The sequence below is a fragment of the Capra hircus genome, chromosome 23 (assembly GCF_001704415.2).
Source record: "Capra hircus breed San Clemente chromosome 23, ASM170441v1, whole genome shotgun sequence".
Taxonomy (NCBI): Eukaryota; Metazoa; Chordata; class Mammalia; order Artiodactyla; family Bovidae; genus Capra; species Capra hircus.
Genome location: NC_030830.1, coordinates 43,369,374 through 43,387,089, shown reverse-complemented (window position 1 = coordinate 43,387,089; position 17,716 = coordinate 43,369,374).

The window sequence follows — 17,716 nt, the reverse complement described above, 5'->3', positions numbered from 1 at the left end:
TATGATTTCTGTTGCAGCAATATTTAGGGCCTTTATCACATTACATAATTATTCTTTCTTGTTAGTGGTTGGATAATTAATTTTCAGTCTCTCAGCAGGTTTGACGATTGTAGTACAATATTGTTGTCTATGTTCATTATACTGTGCATTAGATCTCTATGGCTTACTTGCTTCTTATTGAAAATTTGCAAGTTTAAAAACATCATTCTTAATCCCTCTGCCCTCCACCCCCTAGTAACCACCATCTTATAGTCTATCTTTTATGAGTTTGACATGTTTAGATTTCACATATAAGTGATACCATATGGTATTTGCCTTTCTCAAGGTGACTTATCTCACTTAGTATACTGTGCTCAAGGTTCATCTATATTGCCACACATGGCAGAATAGCCTAATTTCTTATAACTCAATCATATTCCATTGTATATATATATTTTTTCTGTGATAAACATTTAGGTTGTTTCTATATCTTGGCTATTGTGAATACTGTTGCAATAAACATGAAAGTGCATATTTCTCTTCAAAATCCTATTTTCAGTTCTTTGGGTATATACCCAAAAGTGTAATTGTTGGATCATGTGGTAGACTTATGTTTAGTTTTTTAAGGAATATCCCTGTTGTTTTCCATAATGGTTGTACTGGTTCACATCCCACCAAACACGTGTAAAGTTTCCCTTTTCTGTGCCTCCCCACCAGCACCTGTTGTCCCTTGCCTATTGACAGCAGCCGTTCTGATTTGTGATGTTGAGCATCTTTTCACGTGTCTGATAGTCAGTTTAATGTCCTCTTTGGAATAAACGTCTATTGCGCCCATTTTTAAATCAGATTGTTTTTCTGTTGTCATTATTTAATTTGCATCAACTTGCCGGAAGCCAGTGTGAGGAATCCCGCCCATGACAAGGTCATGAGAAAGGAAGCTGACATACGCAAGGCGTGCTCAGACTTCAGGGGCCCCTCTGGAAATTCCTAAGCATGTACCCCAACAAAAATCTGCCGGCTTTTGTGCTCTGCTTTTCCACTCTTCTGACATTTTCTGGAAAAAGTCAATTCAGGGCTTTAGTCTTCTGCATTTGAAAGAGTGTTTCAATCCAAAAACCCGTCTGATGGCTTTCTAGCCTGCCTGCAGGACTCGTACAGCTGCGCATGTGATTGTTTGAGGCCTCCGGACCGCAGGAGGCACAGGAAGCTTAAAACATCCTAGGAATGTAGGGGCTTCCGAAGAGTCAAAATCTTTAGAATAGGACTGATTAAAAGTTTCATTTGTTGAGTCAATGCTTGCTGCCAAAATTTCATATCCTTTATTTTTAGATATAGTTGGTATATAGAAAAACAAGTAGTAGACCTGGTATTAGCAACATTAGATCTTTGAGTTAAGTACCTTCTTTGTTATATCCCACTGCACCTTTGTTCTATAGAGATGTAACTTTAATGCTTTAAGGAGATGCAGATTAAAGAAAAACACTTCAGGGGAAACAAAATTAACATTCATTAGGGAAGAGAGCCAAAAAGTGTTAACAAGCCTCTTGGCCAGAAGATAATGTAAATCACCTGAGACCTTTTGTATACAAAATGATGTATAAAAAGAATCTGGGTTGCGAACGCTACATTATTTTGTTGTACCCATTGATCTCCGTGTTTTATCAAAAGTATAAAAGGCCTTCTGAACAATAAAGGATGGGGGCCAGTTTCTCGGGTCAGCTTCTCGAACTAGTCTCTCGGTCTGGTTTCTTGGGACTCTGGCTTCCCCCGTGTCTCTCTCTCTGTGTGTGTCTCTCTCTTTTCTCCTTTTTCCTCCCTCTGCTCTTTACTTTAACTTCAGGCTGAATCTCCACCTGGGGCGCGGAGGCTCGCCAGGTCTACTTACTTGCCCTGGCTGTTCAGACCCGCACGAAAGGGAGCTTAAGGCGAGGCACCCTTAGATATTCAAGCGGGCGCCGGTGGCCCAATGTAGATGGTGCAAATTCCTTGTCTGGAATTTTATTGGCCTTCCGTGTAAACCAAGCTATTCAGCCCTCTTCCTCCACTTAATCTTCCTACTACGCTACAGTTTCTTAATCTAATCTTATATCAATCAATAAACAAGTCTTTCCACGCCAACGCCGTCCACCCTTCGAATTCCCTGGATCCACCGGGGCTGGACCCCGGCATCAACTATTTATATATTTTGGATAAAACCTCTTAGCTGATACATGATTAGCAAATTTTTTCTCCCATTCCATAAGTTTTCTTTTCATTTTGTTGTTTCTTTTTCTGTGCAGAAGCTTTTGAGTTGGATACAGTTTCATTTGCAGATTTTTGCTTTTGTTGCTCAGGCACCAGTAGTTTTAAAAAACCATCTAGTTAATTAATATGTAACACAAATGAGACCCACTGCTTTAAGTCTTCTCTAATCTATGTGTAGTCTTCAGAAAACCAGCATTGAAATCACTTAAAAGATTTCTAGAAATAAGGAAGCCTGGGCCCTACCTCAGACCTACTAGCTTAGAGTGTATATTATAAGCAATATCTCCAGGTAATTCACATGAAATCTGATGTTTGAAAACCACTGAGTAGTTGGTGTTTCCTTGTTAATTTTCTGTTTAGTTGCTCTATCCATAAATTTGAAAGATAATAAAAAAAAAAAGAAAAGAAAAATAAAGCAAAAAAAAATAAAACAGAATAATGCATGTGAAAAATAGTTTGGAAAAATATTTGCATAATAAGCATATGTGACAGCGATCTTTAGGGGAAAATTCATTTTTCTCCCACTAATCTTTACCCTATCCTGATATTCTGATTTTATTATTTAAACATCAGAAAATTTATCTGCAAGATTATTAAAGTTCTTTTCAATAAGACATCGTTCATTTACCCAAGTCTCAATTAGCATTTGACCTTGAAATGTCAGTTTTGTTATAAACTTGTACTATGAAAATTAATGTCTATAAGTCTTCTTAGTATAGAATAAGAAATTTAAAACAATATAACTGTTTCCTTGCTATTATGTGAGTAAATTGTTGCTTTGCAGTTAACACAATTATCTCTCTTTCAGATTTTATATGCCCCTAGGTAAATTAACACTATATTGTTTTTAATTTGAATATATGCCAATTCCATGCAAATCTTATAATTTTTCTCTATTATAAAATAATTTATTAGTTTGGTGATTGCTGCTAGTCTACTATGAACCAAAATTTTTTATAGGGGATGTTTTTGCATAGTTAATGGAATACTAATATTATACAATTTTCATTTTGAAACTTAGGTTTATATAAAGTAAATATTAATAGATCTAAATGGAGAAACAGAAAGCAATGCAATAATTTTAAGGTATGTCAATACCTTACTTTCATTACTGGATATATCATCTGGATAGAAAATCAATAAGGAAACATTTGACTTGAAAAACGCATTAGACCAAATAGACTAAACAGGCCTTCCATCCAAAAACAACAGAATACAAATTCTTCTCAAGCATATATGGACTGTATTCAGGATAAGTTATATATTACATCAGAAATGAAAATGGAAATACAGCATACCAAAACTTATGAAATGCAGCAAAATTCAGATCTAAGAGAGAATCAATAGCAGTAAATGCCAGCAAATTGGGAAAACTCAGCAGTGGCCACAGGACTGGAAAAGGTCAGTTTTCATTCCAATCCCAAAGAAAGGCAATGCCAAAGAATGCTCAAACTACTGCACAATTGCACTCATCTCACACACTAGCAAAGTAATGCTCAAAATTCTCCAAGCCAGGCTTCAATAGTCCATGAACCATGAACTTCCAGATGCTCAAGCTGTATTTATAAAAGCCAGAGGAATCAGAGATCAAATTGCCAACATCCACTGGATCATCAAAAAAGCAAGAAAGTTCCAGAAAAACATCTACTTCTGCTTTATTGACTATGCCAAAGCCTTTGACTGTGTGGATCACAACAAACTGGAAAATTCTCGAAGAGATGGGAATACCAGACCACCTCACCTGCTTCCTGAGAAATCTGTATGCAGGTCAAGAAGCAACAGTTGGAACTGGACATGGAACAATGGACTGGTTTCAAATTGGGAAAAGAGTTCATCAAGGCTGTATATCGTCACTCTGCTTATTTAGCTTATACGCAGATTACATCATGCAAAATGCTGGGCTGGATGAAGAACAGGCTGGAATCAAGATTGCTGGGAGAAATATCAATAACCTCACATATTCAGATGACATCATACTTGTGGAAGAAAGCAAAGAAGAACTAAAGAACCTCTTGATGAAAGTAAAAGAGGAAAGTGAAAATGTTGGCTTAAAGCTCAACATTCAGAAAGCTAAGAAACATACAACCTACTGAAAGTGAATCATGAAGTGAATCATAATTGGCCCAATTACTAGTAAAGAGGTTGAATCAGTAACCAAACACCTCTCAATGAACAAAAGTCCAGTGCCAGATGGTTTCGCTGGTGAATTCTACCCAAATTCAAAGAAAAAATAATACCCGTCTTCAAATTCTCTCCCCAAAATAAGAGGGAACACTCTCAAATTCATATTATGAGGCTAGAATTACCCTAATACTAAATCCAGACCTGAACACTACCAGAAAAGAAAATTATAGGCCAATATCCCTGATAAACATAGAAGAAAAAAAAGAAACATAGGTGGGAAAACCAATAAATCAAGCAAAATAAGGCCTCTTTTGTAGCTTAGTCAGTAAAGAATCTGCCTGCAGTGCAGGAGACCCAGGTCAATCCCTGGGCTGGGAAGATCCCCTGGAGAAGGAAATGGCAACTCACTCCAGTATTCTTGCCTGGAGAATCCCATGGACAGAGGAGACTGGTGGACTGCAGTCCATGGGGTGGTAAGGAGTTGGGCAAGACTGAGCAACTAACACTTACTTACCAAGCAAAATAAAGCTCAGTGTGCCAACTGCAACAGTAGATAGAAAAATGGAAAGAAGGTACAATCTCTCTACCAGTGGTGTGTGGAGGGCTACAATTTAGCTCATAAGTAACTATTCTGATTTCAGCAAAGGGGGATGGAGTTCAGAGAGATTTGATACCGGTTTTTTCTGTTGTTTTAATGAGAGAAAGATACCGTGTTCAGAGAATAGAAAGAAGCTTAGTATAACCATTGTATACTGTGAAGAGAAAGGAAGTAAAGAAAGTAGAAAGGAGACTGGGCAAGATTGAAACTGAAAGTGAAAGTCCCTCAGTCATGTCCGACTCTTTGAGACCCCATGGACTACAGTCCATGGAATTCTCCAGGCCAGAACGCTGGAGTGGGTAGCCTTTCCCTTCTCCAGGGGATCTTCCCAACCGAGGTCTTGAACCCAGGTCTCCCACATTGCCGGCAGATTCTTTACCAGCTGAGCCACCTGGGAAGCCCAAGAATACTGGAATGGGTAGCCTATCCCTTCTTCAGCAGGTCTTCCTGACCCAGGAATCGAACTGGGGTTTCCTGCATGGCAGATAGATTCTTTACGAACTGAGTGAGAACTTACTTGCAACATTAGAGAGCCAGGTCATTTCCTCAGGCATGTGGAATTATTATACAGCATGTGAACAATGGCAAGAAAAGTGGTTTTCTTTTTTTTTGAAAAGATATTGGGTTTTTTAATGGAAAATGAAACAGATTGAGGATATAAATCAATGAAAACCAAGTAGGGATTTATTAAGTCAGTCTACATATCAGATTATAAAGACATCAAGTACATTAGTAATAAAAAATTGCTTTTATTACTGCCTCCCCAGTAATACTTAAACAGCATTTGGGGGGTAAAATTTACAGGCAGAACATAAAAGGGGAAAGTATTGAGATAGGCAACAAAGTATACTCATGACTTTCCTTTGGGGCAAGATGCTAATGATGAGGCAGATCACTGAAGCAGAGGAAAATAGGAAGAAAAAGACAATTTGGACAGGGAGGGTATTGGTGAATTTACCCATCTCGGTGTCTTTCCATGTGGAAAATCTTAGCATTGTTCTTGAAACTGTATGCTATATACTAGTCCAACGCTCCCAGAACAGTGTGGACCAGCCAAAAAGACTCACAAGTCATTAATGACCACGAATCCTGGCTGCCTCACATCACCCACACATTGATGGCAAGGAGATCAAAGCCCCAGATCCTATAGACCATCAATATTTGAAGGACACGTGAAAGAAAATGATTCTGCTGAGAAAGGGCCATGATTAAGTGAGAGTTAGGACAGGGAAGAGCAATGGCACAAATGCATGTTTGTGGGAAATAAGAAAATATATGTGCCAGTCAAGCTCTCCTGCTGTTCACTTTTCCCAAACATAATCCATGATCGAAGAGTGAATTTTTGGAGTATAATTGCTTTATAGCGTTGTGTTCGTTTTTTTCTGCACAGCAAAGTGAATCAGCCAGCAATACATATACATATACCTCCTGTTATGAATTCCCTTCCCATTCAGGTTACCACAGAGGAATATAGTTCCTTGTGCTATACAGCAGTTTCTCATTAGTTATCTATTGTATATAAAGTATCAATAGTGTATATATAAAATCCCAATCTCCACACTCATCCCAACCCTCCTTCCCCTCTTGGTATCCATGTGTTTGTTCTCTACATCTGTGTCTCCATTTGAAGGGCCTGATAATGGCATAAAACTAATACAAAGGCATAGTTATGATAACAAAACCTATTAATGACTAATCAAATGGTGCTTGAAATTTAGCTTTAATCCACATCACAGAACAGCTATACTAAGGCTGTTAGCAAGAAGTTTCGTACAGGCTACCCAAGCTCATAGCTTGCTCCATACTGTACGTAAGTGAGATACTCATCTCCCTCTAGGTTTCATTTCCCCAAGTATTAAGTGGATATTATTTTTACTCACCCTAATGCAATTATTGAATGGGTTAAATAAGATTCTAAAGGTTAAGAATTTAGAAATAGCTGGCACAAAGCATACTCACCAAATAAATGCTACCTATTATTATAAACAAAATAGTACTTAGCTTGGTAGGGATCATCCAATATTATATCAATCACAGTTACAATTCTAAATAAGAAAAATAAATAGAAATCAATTCCTAAGCAAGTCAATAAGTTTCTGACAAACCTTCCTTTTTGAACAAATTAGAATTTTTTAACATCATGTTAAGAAACACAGAAACATTTGGGACGAAAGTGTTAATAACAGGACCATATGGTGAGTCTGTGGACTCCATTGTATTCAAATAATTATAGAATTAAAATCATTCTATTCTGTGTTCTAAGGAAAAACACAAAAGAACACAGGCGATAAAGATGGCGGACTTTCTAAACTAAAACATCAAATGTCCAACACCAGACTGTAAGAAGTCAAGAGATTCAAGTTGATTACCGTTGCAGACATCAAATATGTACAGCATTTTTAAGCACTAATGTTTTATCCAATAATTTCAAACTTCCCTGGCTATCTAGAAATAATAGTTTTTATACATAATGTTTTACATATAATGCTGGATCCTCTTTTTCTGTCTACCCAGCTACCCACACACATAGCATCTGCCTGTATCCATTTATTTGTAGATTATGCCCAGGTTCTGAAATGTTATGGGAACAGAAGTACGCACATTTCTAAAATGTCATCTTACTCAAAATATTTGTACTGATGACCACTTTAAACGGACTTGAATCATTTCTAGGTGCTTCTTTGAATAATCACAATATGGATGACTCAGAATTATGGGTCTGATAACAAACAGCTGGAAAAATATACATTATTAATAAATCTCAGTGTGTCCATTTTATCTCAGTGTTACTTCTCTAGTTTAAAAAATACAAAATAAAACATTGGGAGAACTATGATATCTTCCCCCCAGATAAAAAGTAAAATATTTGTCTTCTATTAACTACCTATATCTCAAGGTTTCTTATGTCCAATAAAATAAATACACCATTAATGCTACTTTAAAAAATTAAGTGGTCAGTTGAACTCTAAAAAAATGTCATCATTTTTCTTAAATTCTCTTTAACTATCTTTATGAAGTTGTTTAAGACTTAGCAGAGATAAATCTCACTATTTAATGTGCTTTATGTACTGTTTTGACATCCATTACATCTTGATTTGACTATTTAATTAAACACATTGGAATTTACTGTCTGTTTTTATGATTAAAATGTGAAATTTTACTGACATAATTTTATAGTGCATTTCCCCTTTCTTGGTATACTATTTCTTATTCAAGAAAGAAAAATTTTGGATATATTTTATGTTTTGATAGCTTTAATTCTTGTTTTTGGCAATAGTATTTTAATACATAGTTCATATTTCTAAATGTATGCATATCAATTAATAGTCCCCATTAATATATTATCTGTTAAAATAACTTTTTATTTATTCAGCTTCTGTCTACTCATGATTATTTTAGGAATAGATGCTTCCCTTGGAAAGAGATGTCATAGTTTTTTAAACATCTGATAGCTCGATCTAAACATCCATGAACTACTTTATCCATTTGAAATGTCTTCCCCTAAAGAAATAATAGGCTCTTTGATAGAAGGAATATTTTTTTGTAAAGGCCATATTCTTTAAATAAATAAAATCAGTATACTTATTAGCAACTGGAAGACAGTATGATCTAATGGACAGGTAATTAAACTAGAATCAGGAGTACTTTCTTCTCTTGTCTTCCCTTTGGAAACCTAGGGACTTTGCTTCTGTTTCCTGCTTTTCTCATCTAAAAAATGAGAATCTTTAGTGTTTCTGACATATGTGTCTATCACAGAGCCCATCACTTGATAAGCAGCCTATAAACACTTATTAAATAAAGGAGCACTTTTATAAAGCTAGCAAGTGAAGGCACAGAAATTCCAAGCCAGGTGCAACTACCTCTTAAATCCCTTCTCTCCCGTCCTCCTAATCTCTATCAGAGCAGAGTCACCTGTATCCAGTCTCAAATATTAAATGCCTTGTGAATACACACTTGCAGACTATTCTAACATAGTCTTTCTGTGCAACTGTGAATCTGTGGAAGAAAAGTGGAAAGACATAGGCTAATTTCCTAGTTCTACAGCTTACTTGTGTGTATGCTTCTGGTTCTTCACCATAAAATGATGATTTATTTACAGTGTGTGTGTCTATTTTTTAAAAGCAGAAAACCTATATAATGCATTTTGTAAAATCTCAATTTCCATAACTATTTCCTAGGACTGCTAATAATGTGTTGTGCTGTTATAAAAGAAAAAAAAAAAAGGCTTGATGGGAAGGAAAGCAACATTTTAAAAACATATATATTTTTTTCTTTTCTCTCTTCCTCACCTGTATTTGTTCCTTAAAAAACAAAAAAACGGAGTCATTGTGGAGTCATCTCCCAGGAAACCGTGGCAAGAAAATCTGAGTGAAGAGGTTGTAGAAAAGGCTGAATCCACTTATGAGGAAATGATTAGTCAGACACCAAGCAAGGGACTCCTTAATGGCCTGCTCTGCTCTGCTGCTGCTAAGTCACTTCAGTCATGTCGGACTCTGTGTGACCCCATAGACGGCAGCCCACCAGGCTCCCCCGTCCCTGGGATTCTCTAGGCAAGAACACTGGAGTGGGATGCCATTTCCTTCTCCAATGCATGCAAGTGAAAAGTGAAAGGGAAGTCGCTCAGTCGTGTCCAACTCTTCGCGACTCCATGGACTGCAGCCTATCAGGCTCCTCTGTCCATGGGATTTTCCAGGCAAGAGTACTGGGCCCTAATGGCCTAGAATTCCTCAAAACCAGGCTGAAACTTCCTAACCATCCATTTCAATTTTCTGTAGGCCTTAATTTTCAGTATTATGAGAAAGAAGAAAAGGTGGTCAAGGAAGATGGAAGCAAGGATGGTCAGATTGTGGGAGACCTCCTGCTGGTTGCTCTGGTCATTCAGAAAGAGTTCAACTAGATTAAATTCTACAAAACTCAACAGTATCATTTCATCATGCTTTGTGGTTTGTCTGGACAGAAGTTGGGGTACACAGGCAGAGGCAGGCATCTGAGTGTCCTGAGATGCAGCTGTAATCTTTAATATAGTCAATTAAACCCCCATGGCTCAATGTCATGATGAAAAACATGACATTTCAAAGATATATATCTTAAAAATTACTCTACCAATTTTAAGTATGTCAAATTGCCAATTGTATGTCTCATATATATATATATATATATATATTTATAAAGAAACACACCTTTTCTTTAAAAAAATCATAAATTATCCTTTTCAGATTTCACTTACTTTACCTGGGGTACTAGAAAGCAAGATTTAGTTGTGTTTTAGAATAACATTTGATTTCTCTTTGACCAATATTGAGAAAACAAAGAGTTCTTTGCTGAAAATCAAATCAGGACCAATAATTATGCATAATAGTACCTGGCCTTTGCAGAGCACCATGCTTTGAAGTTTATGGTTTTCCCAGTGCTTTTATTACACATGATCTGCTTTGATCCTGCCACCATTACATGTGGAGGGAAAGTGAGGTATCATTCTATTGCACTGATAAGTGCAACCGAGGCTTTAAAGAGTATAGAACTTGTCAACTTCCTGAAGGAGTATTAAATAAGTAACCAGAGTCACAAAGTTCAGCCATATCAAAGCTGAGCTTTTCAAAATATATATTTACATGTTTATTTATTTGGCTGAACCAGGTCATAGTTGCAGCATGTGGGATCTAGTTTCCTGACCAGATCAGACCCAGGCCCTCTGCCTTGGGAGTATGGAGTCTTAGGCACAGAACCACCAGGCAAGTCTCAAAGCTGAGCTTCTTGAGCTTCCAGCTTAAGAAGTTAATTTCATATGTTAACCTGCCCCTTAAATAATAGGCATTAAAGACCTTTGGCATACAGAGGTGGGCGTCTTGTGCCGCGGTTGTCTCCTAACTGGCTTCTCTATTTGCACAGGAATCCCTTTATTCCCCGGAGAAGGGAGAGGTTACTCATTCCAGTATTCTTGGGCTTCTCTGGAGGCTTAATCAGTAAAGAATCTGCCTGCAATGTGGGAGATTTGGGTTCGATCCCTGGGTTAGGAAGATCCCCTGGAGGAGTGTATGGCAACCCACTCCAGTATTCTTGCCTGGAGAATCCCTTGGATAGAGAAGCCTGGTGGGCTACAGCCCATGGGATTGCAAAGAGTGGGACATAACTGTGCAACTAAGCACGCACTCCTTTACTCCATTCTTCAGATCTGGCCAGAGTAGTCTAAAACAGGAATGTAGCCTGTCCTTCTCTCCTACCCCCCGTATTTCCATAGCAACCATCCTATCTAAAAGCAAATCCATGATTCTCTCATTCTGAACTCCAAGGCCCTGCAGGATTTAACTTCAAGGACCTTACTTCCACTTCTTTGTGCTAAAGTAGTTACATTTGCTTCTTTCTTAAATACAAAAAGAACACTCTGACCTTGGGCTTTTGATGGATCAGTCTCCTTTCAAATGCAACTGCAATTTCTACTTCTAAAGTTTTGTCTGGATGTTTAATTTAGGTCCCTGGCGCCTCTCAACCCTTCAGAGATACCCCCTGTCTCTATAAAGCCCCATCCCAACCCCAATCCTCAACTCCTTCCTCCTTACTGCTTCATTCCCAGCCCCTGGAAGGGTGCCTAGCAAAAGGGAATTTCAACAGTATATGTTGAGTGAAGAAATGAATAAATGAATGGATGAACAGAGTTGAGAGGAAACAGGCCCAGCAAGGTTGGATTGTTGCCCATGTTAGCTTCCCGTATGGAAATATTCATCAGTCTCCTGAAGATGTAAGTTAACTACCTGCTTTTGGAAGCAATGCCATCCAAAAGATGGTTCAGAAATCTCTAACCATCTGGCTGTTTAGGTAGTTTAACATGACACGTTAAAATTTTAGCACTAGAAAAAGTTAAAGATTACATTCCAGAGGAATTAGTTTGTATAGAGGAGTGTTACAGCCAAAAAACTTGAGTTTTTTTCAACATCTATTCCTCAACTCATTAGCTTGAACAAAAATACTATTACCATTACAAAGGCGCATTGCTTTTCAATGCCAGTCATATATTTCATCCAAGTGAGATTTCATGTTATTTGACTAATTCGTTGGCCAGTTTGGTCAAGTTCACATCTTGATCCTGTGCATTGTAGGATCTCACTGGCACACATTTTGTTTGAAGGAGCTCAGGTTACTTGCTGGAAACAAATGAGCAAATTACATCTATCTTAAACTAGATCGTCTCGTCAAATTGATCATATGAAATATCTTTATAGGCAAATGTTTCAGGACAAGAAAACTTTATTTCATTTTTTTCAGCATGCTTGAAAAGGCAAAGCTTTTTTCCCTGCTTTTTGTTTGTTTTTATTTCTACACACAACTTTCTCACTGATTACATAAAATAGATTTAGGGAGAATAGTAATAACGAAAGTGAACATTGTTCTTAACCATGAAATGAACTCCAAATTTCTTGTACTTTTGTGGAGGAAGGAAGAGCAGAGTTTACCATGCTTAGATGTCAGCACTAAGAATCAGGAGAGAAAGAGGCTTGAAAACTGTAAGTTCCTCTGGCTGCGTTTGTAAGGGCCAGACTGGTTCCTACGTTTCATAGGATTTGGTCTTTCATTTCCTGTATGTCAATCCAACAAATCTTCAGTTAACAACTTATTTTTATTTTAGTGCTTGACAGTCTGGAGAGGGCTTTCACAAAAACTATCCCATTGGTTTCTCCCAGTTACTCAGTAAGACAGTTGTAATATTTATATATTTTTACATTCAGCCAGCCTGAGACTCAATGAGTGGCATAATCAAGAACCAAAGCAAGGGCGTTTGACTCTGCAGTCCACCTTTTTTTTCCATTAAATCATACTGTTTCTTTGGTTTCTAAGATTTAGAATTGCTCTGGTCATTTACCTAGCTACTCTCTCAAGCTTCATGAGTTCAGAGCAATACTGAATGATAACCCATCCTTATAACTGCCTGATATTTCTAGCTACTGAAAAAATATCACAGTTCTATCTATCTGAAATAATACAGTAGATCTTGGGAGTTTTTAATGCCTTGTTATCAGGAAAAAATAATTAATAAGCAAATGCTGCTATTTTTATTCTTTCTCTCTGTCTAGACATTAAGTTGGATGCACCTAAAAGGTCAGTTCCTAAACCAAGAATGATCAGTAATCTCGGGACAATAAAGGCTGTTGTTTTCACAGAGTGTATGGAAGATTTTAGCTGGCTGCCTTTCAGGCTGTTGGCACATTAAATGTGGCTAGTGTACATGATGTGTTTGGGGTTAATTTAAATATATTTTATTCCTTGATACTGTTGTTTGTATAAAAAGAAATTAATTGAAAAAAACCCAGGTATGGGAAATTATTTCCTAATGATTTCTAATGTTCACGTCATTCCTGTGAACATTATTCATCCAAGGTTGTCACGGCAGAAGACTTCTGGTGCTTACTCACCACCACTCCCCCTCCCTGTCCAGGCTCACAGAAGGCTGAAAGTCCCCACCATGTGACTACTCCTGGATAATGGTTTGTGAGAAGGGATGATGAAGTGTTTAATTGCTGGTATGAGACCCCCTCAGAGCTCTCTTCCTCTGCCTCAGCAACTAAAGAGACATCAAGTTCCAGATGGCATAGCTGCAAGAGAGAGACTCATCATCAGCTGAGGTCCCCATGGGGAGTAGGACTTCCTGCCAAACTAGGTGGAGGACATAGAATCAAGAGTGAGAAAGGAGTTTTGGAGAGTTGGCTAGTGAGATATCCTACCCGTGGTGGATACCTGTTGATGTGTGGCAAAACCAATACAATATTGTAAAGTAAAATAATAATAATAAAAAATTTTAAAATAAATAAATAAAAATTAAAAAAATAAAATCCAAAGGTTATAGTAAAGGGAGCATAGGAATTGGATTCAGAAAATCTGGATAACATCTCAATTAATCACTGTGTCAACTTGGGAAGTCACTGAAATTTGTTGTTTCATATTCTTTCTTTCTAAAGTAGAGATGATAAAATATTTCCTATCAGTTTGGAACAATTACTATAAAAATCAAATTAGAAAAAAAAATCAAATTGCACAGTGTAGGTTGGGTCACTTTGCAATTTATATTACAAAATGTGGTAATGTATTTTTGATCCTTTCGTAACTATGATTTCCTGGTTAAAGGAACTTCTCTACCTAATTTCCTACATTCCATTCCTATAGAAAAGGTAGACAAGGAAACAAAAGTTAAAGTGTGGAATTGAACAAGATGCCATTTTTGTTTTGTTTTCATAATAATATTGAGGTTCTGTTCATTAAATTCAAGATTTCTTAGAATCAGGTCTTCAGACTCAGGCTCAATTCCATGACACTCAGCTGTTTCAAACTAGTTTGGTTTTTCACTTTCACTAGTTCTGCACTTCAGAGAACCAAGACACTCGCTTACACTTCTTTTAATACAGTGTGGGATACAAAATAAACTAGGTATTAAGAGAGCCTGTGCTTAGTCTCTCAGTCATATCCAACTCTGACCTGCCAGGCACCTCTGTCCATGGGGATTCTCCAGGCAAGAATACTGGAGTGGGTTGCCATGACCTCCTCCAGGGGATCTTCCCAACCTAGGGATCCAACCCAGGTCTCCCACATTTGCAGGTGGGTTCTTTACCATCTGAGCCACCAGGGAAGCCCAGGAATACTGAAGTGAGTAGCCTGTCCTCCTCCAGGGGATCTTCCCAACCCAGAAAATGAACTCTCATGGGTTGCAGGTGGATTCTTTGCCAGCAAACCTGCCAGGGAAGCCCCATTAAGACAGCAGCAAAGCATTCTGGTGCAGCCAAGATGGTGGGGTTGGAAGAGCCGGAGCTCATTTCCTCCCAAGGGCACACCAAGATTGCAACTCTTCACAGAGTAACTATCAACAATGACAACATGAAGACTACGAGAAAGAATTTTCCACAACAAAAGATACAAGGAAGGAAACACAGTGAAATTCAGTGGAGGGGCAGAGATTTGTTATAGTTAACCCCACACCCCCAGGGAGGTGACCACAATGAGGCGATAATCACAGTGACAGAGGCTTTCTACAAGACGTGAGTAGCTGAGCACCACAGCGGCTCCCTGGCCCAGGAGCTTTGCAGCAGGAAGACAAGACAAGCACCGAGAGCATTCAGCTGTGAAGGCCAACAGGGCTTGCACACAGGAGAGGCAGAGGCTGTGGGAAAGAGACTCCACTCTCACAGGGATCACACAAAACTTCACACATTCCGCTCCCAGCGCAGAGGCACTTGTTCTAAGGCAGTCTTATAATACCCACTTGCTCATCCTGGAGAGCCTCCCAGAGAGGCAGGAAGCATCTGGGACTTCCCAGGTGGCAGCCACTGTGAGGAGCTCATTCTACCATGACCACCGTGAGGACTGCAAGCCCCACTTTGGAGTCTTCCCTCAGCCCACTAGTTCTTGCAGCTTACCCTCCCTCCGGCAGACCAGTCAAATCACTACTAATCAAGGAAATGCACATCAAAACCACAATGAGATATCACCTCACACCTGTCAGAATGGCTACCATCAAAAACAAACATCAAGTGTGGATGAGGGTGTGAAGAAAAGGGAGTCCTCAGTCACTGTTGGGGGGATATAAATTGGTACAACCATTACAGAAAACAGTATGAGGTTTCCCCAAAATAAAATAAAACTATCATAGGACCCAGAAATTCCACTTGTATATTCTTTTCTGAAAAAAAATTAATTTGAAATAATATGTAGACCTCTATGCTAATTGTCACATTATTTATAATAGCCATGACATGAAAACAACCTAAGTACCCATCAATAATTAATGGATAAATATATGATTGATATATATATACACACACAATGGAATAATATGTGGCATGGAATATAATATGTATTATATATATTGTGTATATATATATATATATATATATATATATATATATAAAATAGACTATTACTAATATCTTATAATTTCCACCAGCAGAAATAGACCCAGAGAGCATATTTCTAACTGAAATAAGTCAAATGAAGACAGACTATTACTGTACAATTTTATTTCCATGCAGAATCTAAAGACAAAGTAAATTAATAAACACACAACAGAAAGAGACTCATAGATTCCAAGAAGTAACTGGTAGTGGCCAAAGTGTGTAGCGGTGGGCAATGAGTAAAACAGGTGTTGGAGATTAAGGGGAAAAAAACTTCCAGTTGCAAAATGAGTCAGGGAGATGTAATATACAGCACAGGAAATTCAGTAGTAACTTTGAAAGGTGACAAATGGTCACCTTAGACTTAACTTGAGTATTATCTTGTAGTATAAAAATATCAAATAACTCTCTTATACAACTTGAAACATAATATCATAAGCCAGGTATACTTAAATGAAAGTATAAAATATAAACAAATATACAAGTAAGTAATTTGAGTATTATCTTGTAGTATAAAAATATCAAATAACTCTCTTGTACAACTTGAAACATAATATCATAAGCCAAGTATACTTAAATGAAAATATAAGATATAAACAAATATACAAGTAAGTGAAAAGAGAATATTAAGTCAGTTTATACTATTCCTTGGATTAGTAAACCCAACCGCCTAGTCTAGCACAGCAAGAAGACCAGCATGACTAGTAAGCAGTCACTGGGTCTCTCCTCTACTGAGTTCATGTGCAGAGCTGGGAAGAGGAGCACGCGCTCATGTGCCTAACTTTCCACGTTCAAGTCCACATGAAATTTGGCCATGGTTTGTGTCCTCCAAACCTAAAACATGATGGGAATATGGTGTAAACTAAACTAACCATAAGAGTTACACCATATTCCCATCATGTTTTAAACTCTAAACTAAAACAGTGCAGTCATTACAGAGGCACCCTCAGTAATAATTCAAAGTGCATTATCTGAAACCAAGCTGAATTCTAGCTCCTCTACTTACCTAGTTGCCCTGAGCTTGTAACTTCTTCATGCCTCAGATCGCCCATCTATAAAAGTGGATATAAAAATGTAACATTGTTTATATACATCTATATTGAAAATTAATAATTTGGAAAATTAATCTATGCCATGTGTTTAGAGAGAGGTTCAAGACATAGTGAACACTATAAGACTTACTATTGTCTCCTTTCAATCAAGTTTTAAGTTATTCTAATACAAGCTGCAAGGAGATCCAACCAGTCCATTCTGAAGGAGATCAACCCTGGAATTTCTTTGGAAGGAATGATGCTAAAGCTGAAACTCTAGTACTTTGGCCACCTCATGCAAAGAGTTGACTCATTGGAAAAGACTCTGATGCTGGGAGGGATTGGGGGCAGGAGAAGAAGGGGACGACAGAGGATGAGATGGCTGAATGGCATCACTGACTTGATGGACATGAATCTGAGTGGACTCCGGGAGTTGGTGAGGGACAGGGAGGCCTGGCATGCTGCGATTCATGGGGTCGCAAAGAGTGGGACACGACTGAGCGACTGAACTGAGTTGAATACAAGCTGAGAAGAATTTGAAACTCAAAAATACAGGAAGAGTTTGTGAGGAGACAGAGGGAAGAATTTTTGAGAAAATTTCAGAACCAATTGAAGCAACAGCAGATGAGTAAAAATGCTGCTAAGAACATTTCATGGTTTCATGATTGACTAGAAGTCTATAGCATTCTTTTGTATTTTGGGCAAAGATTTGCATTTCTTTCCATGGAATACATTTGGATAAACCAATGGCTTGCCTCTACACTGAAATATAATCTCCCATTGAAGGTGGGAGAGAAGGGGACGACAGAGGATGAGGTGTTGGATGGCATCACTGACTCAATAGACATGAGTGTGAGTAAACTCCAGGA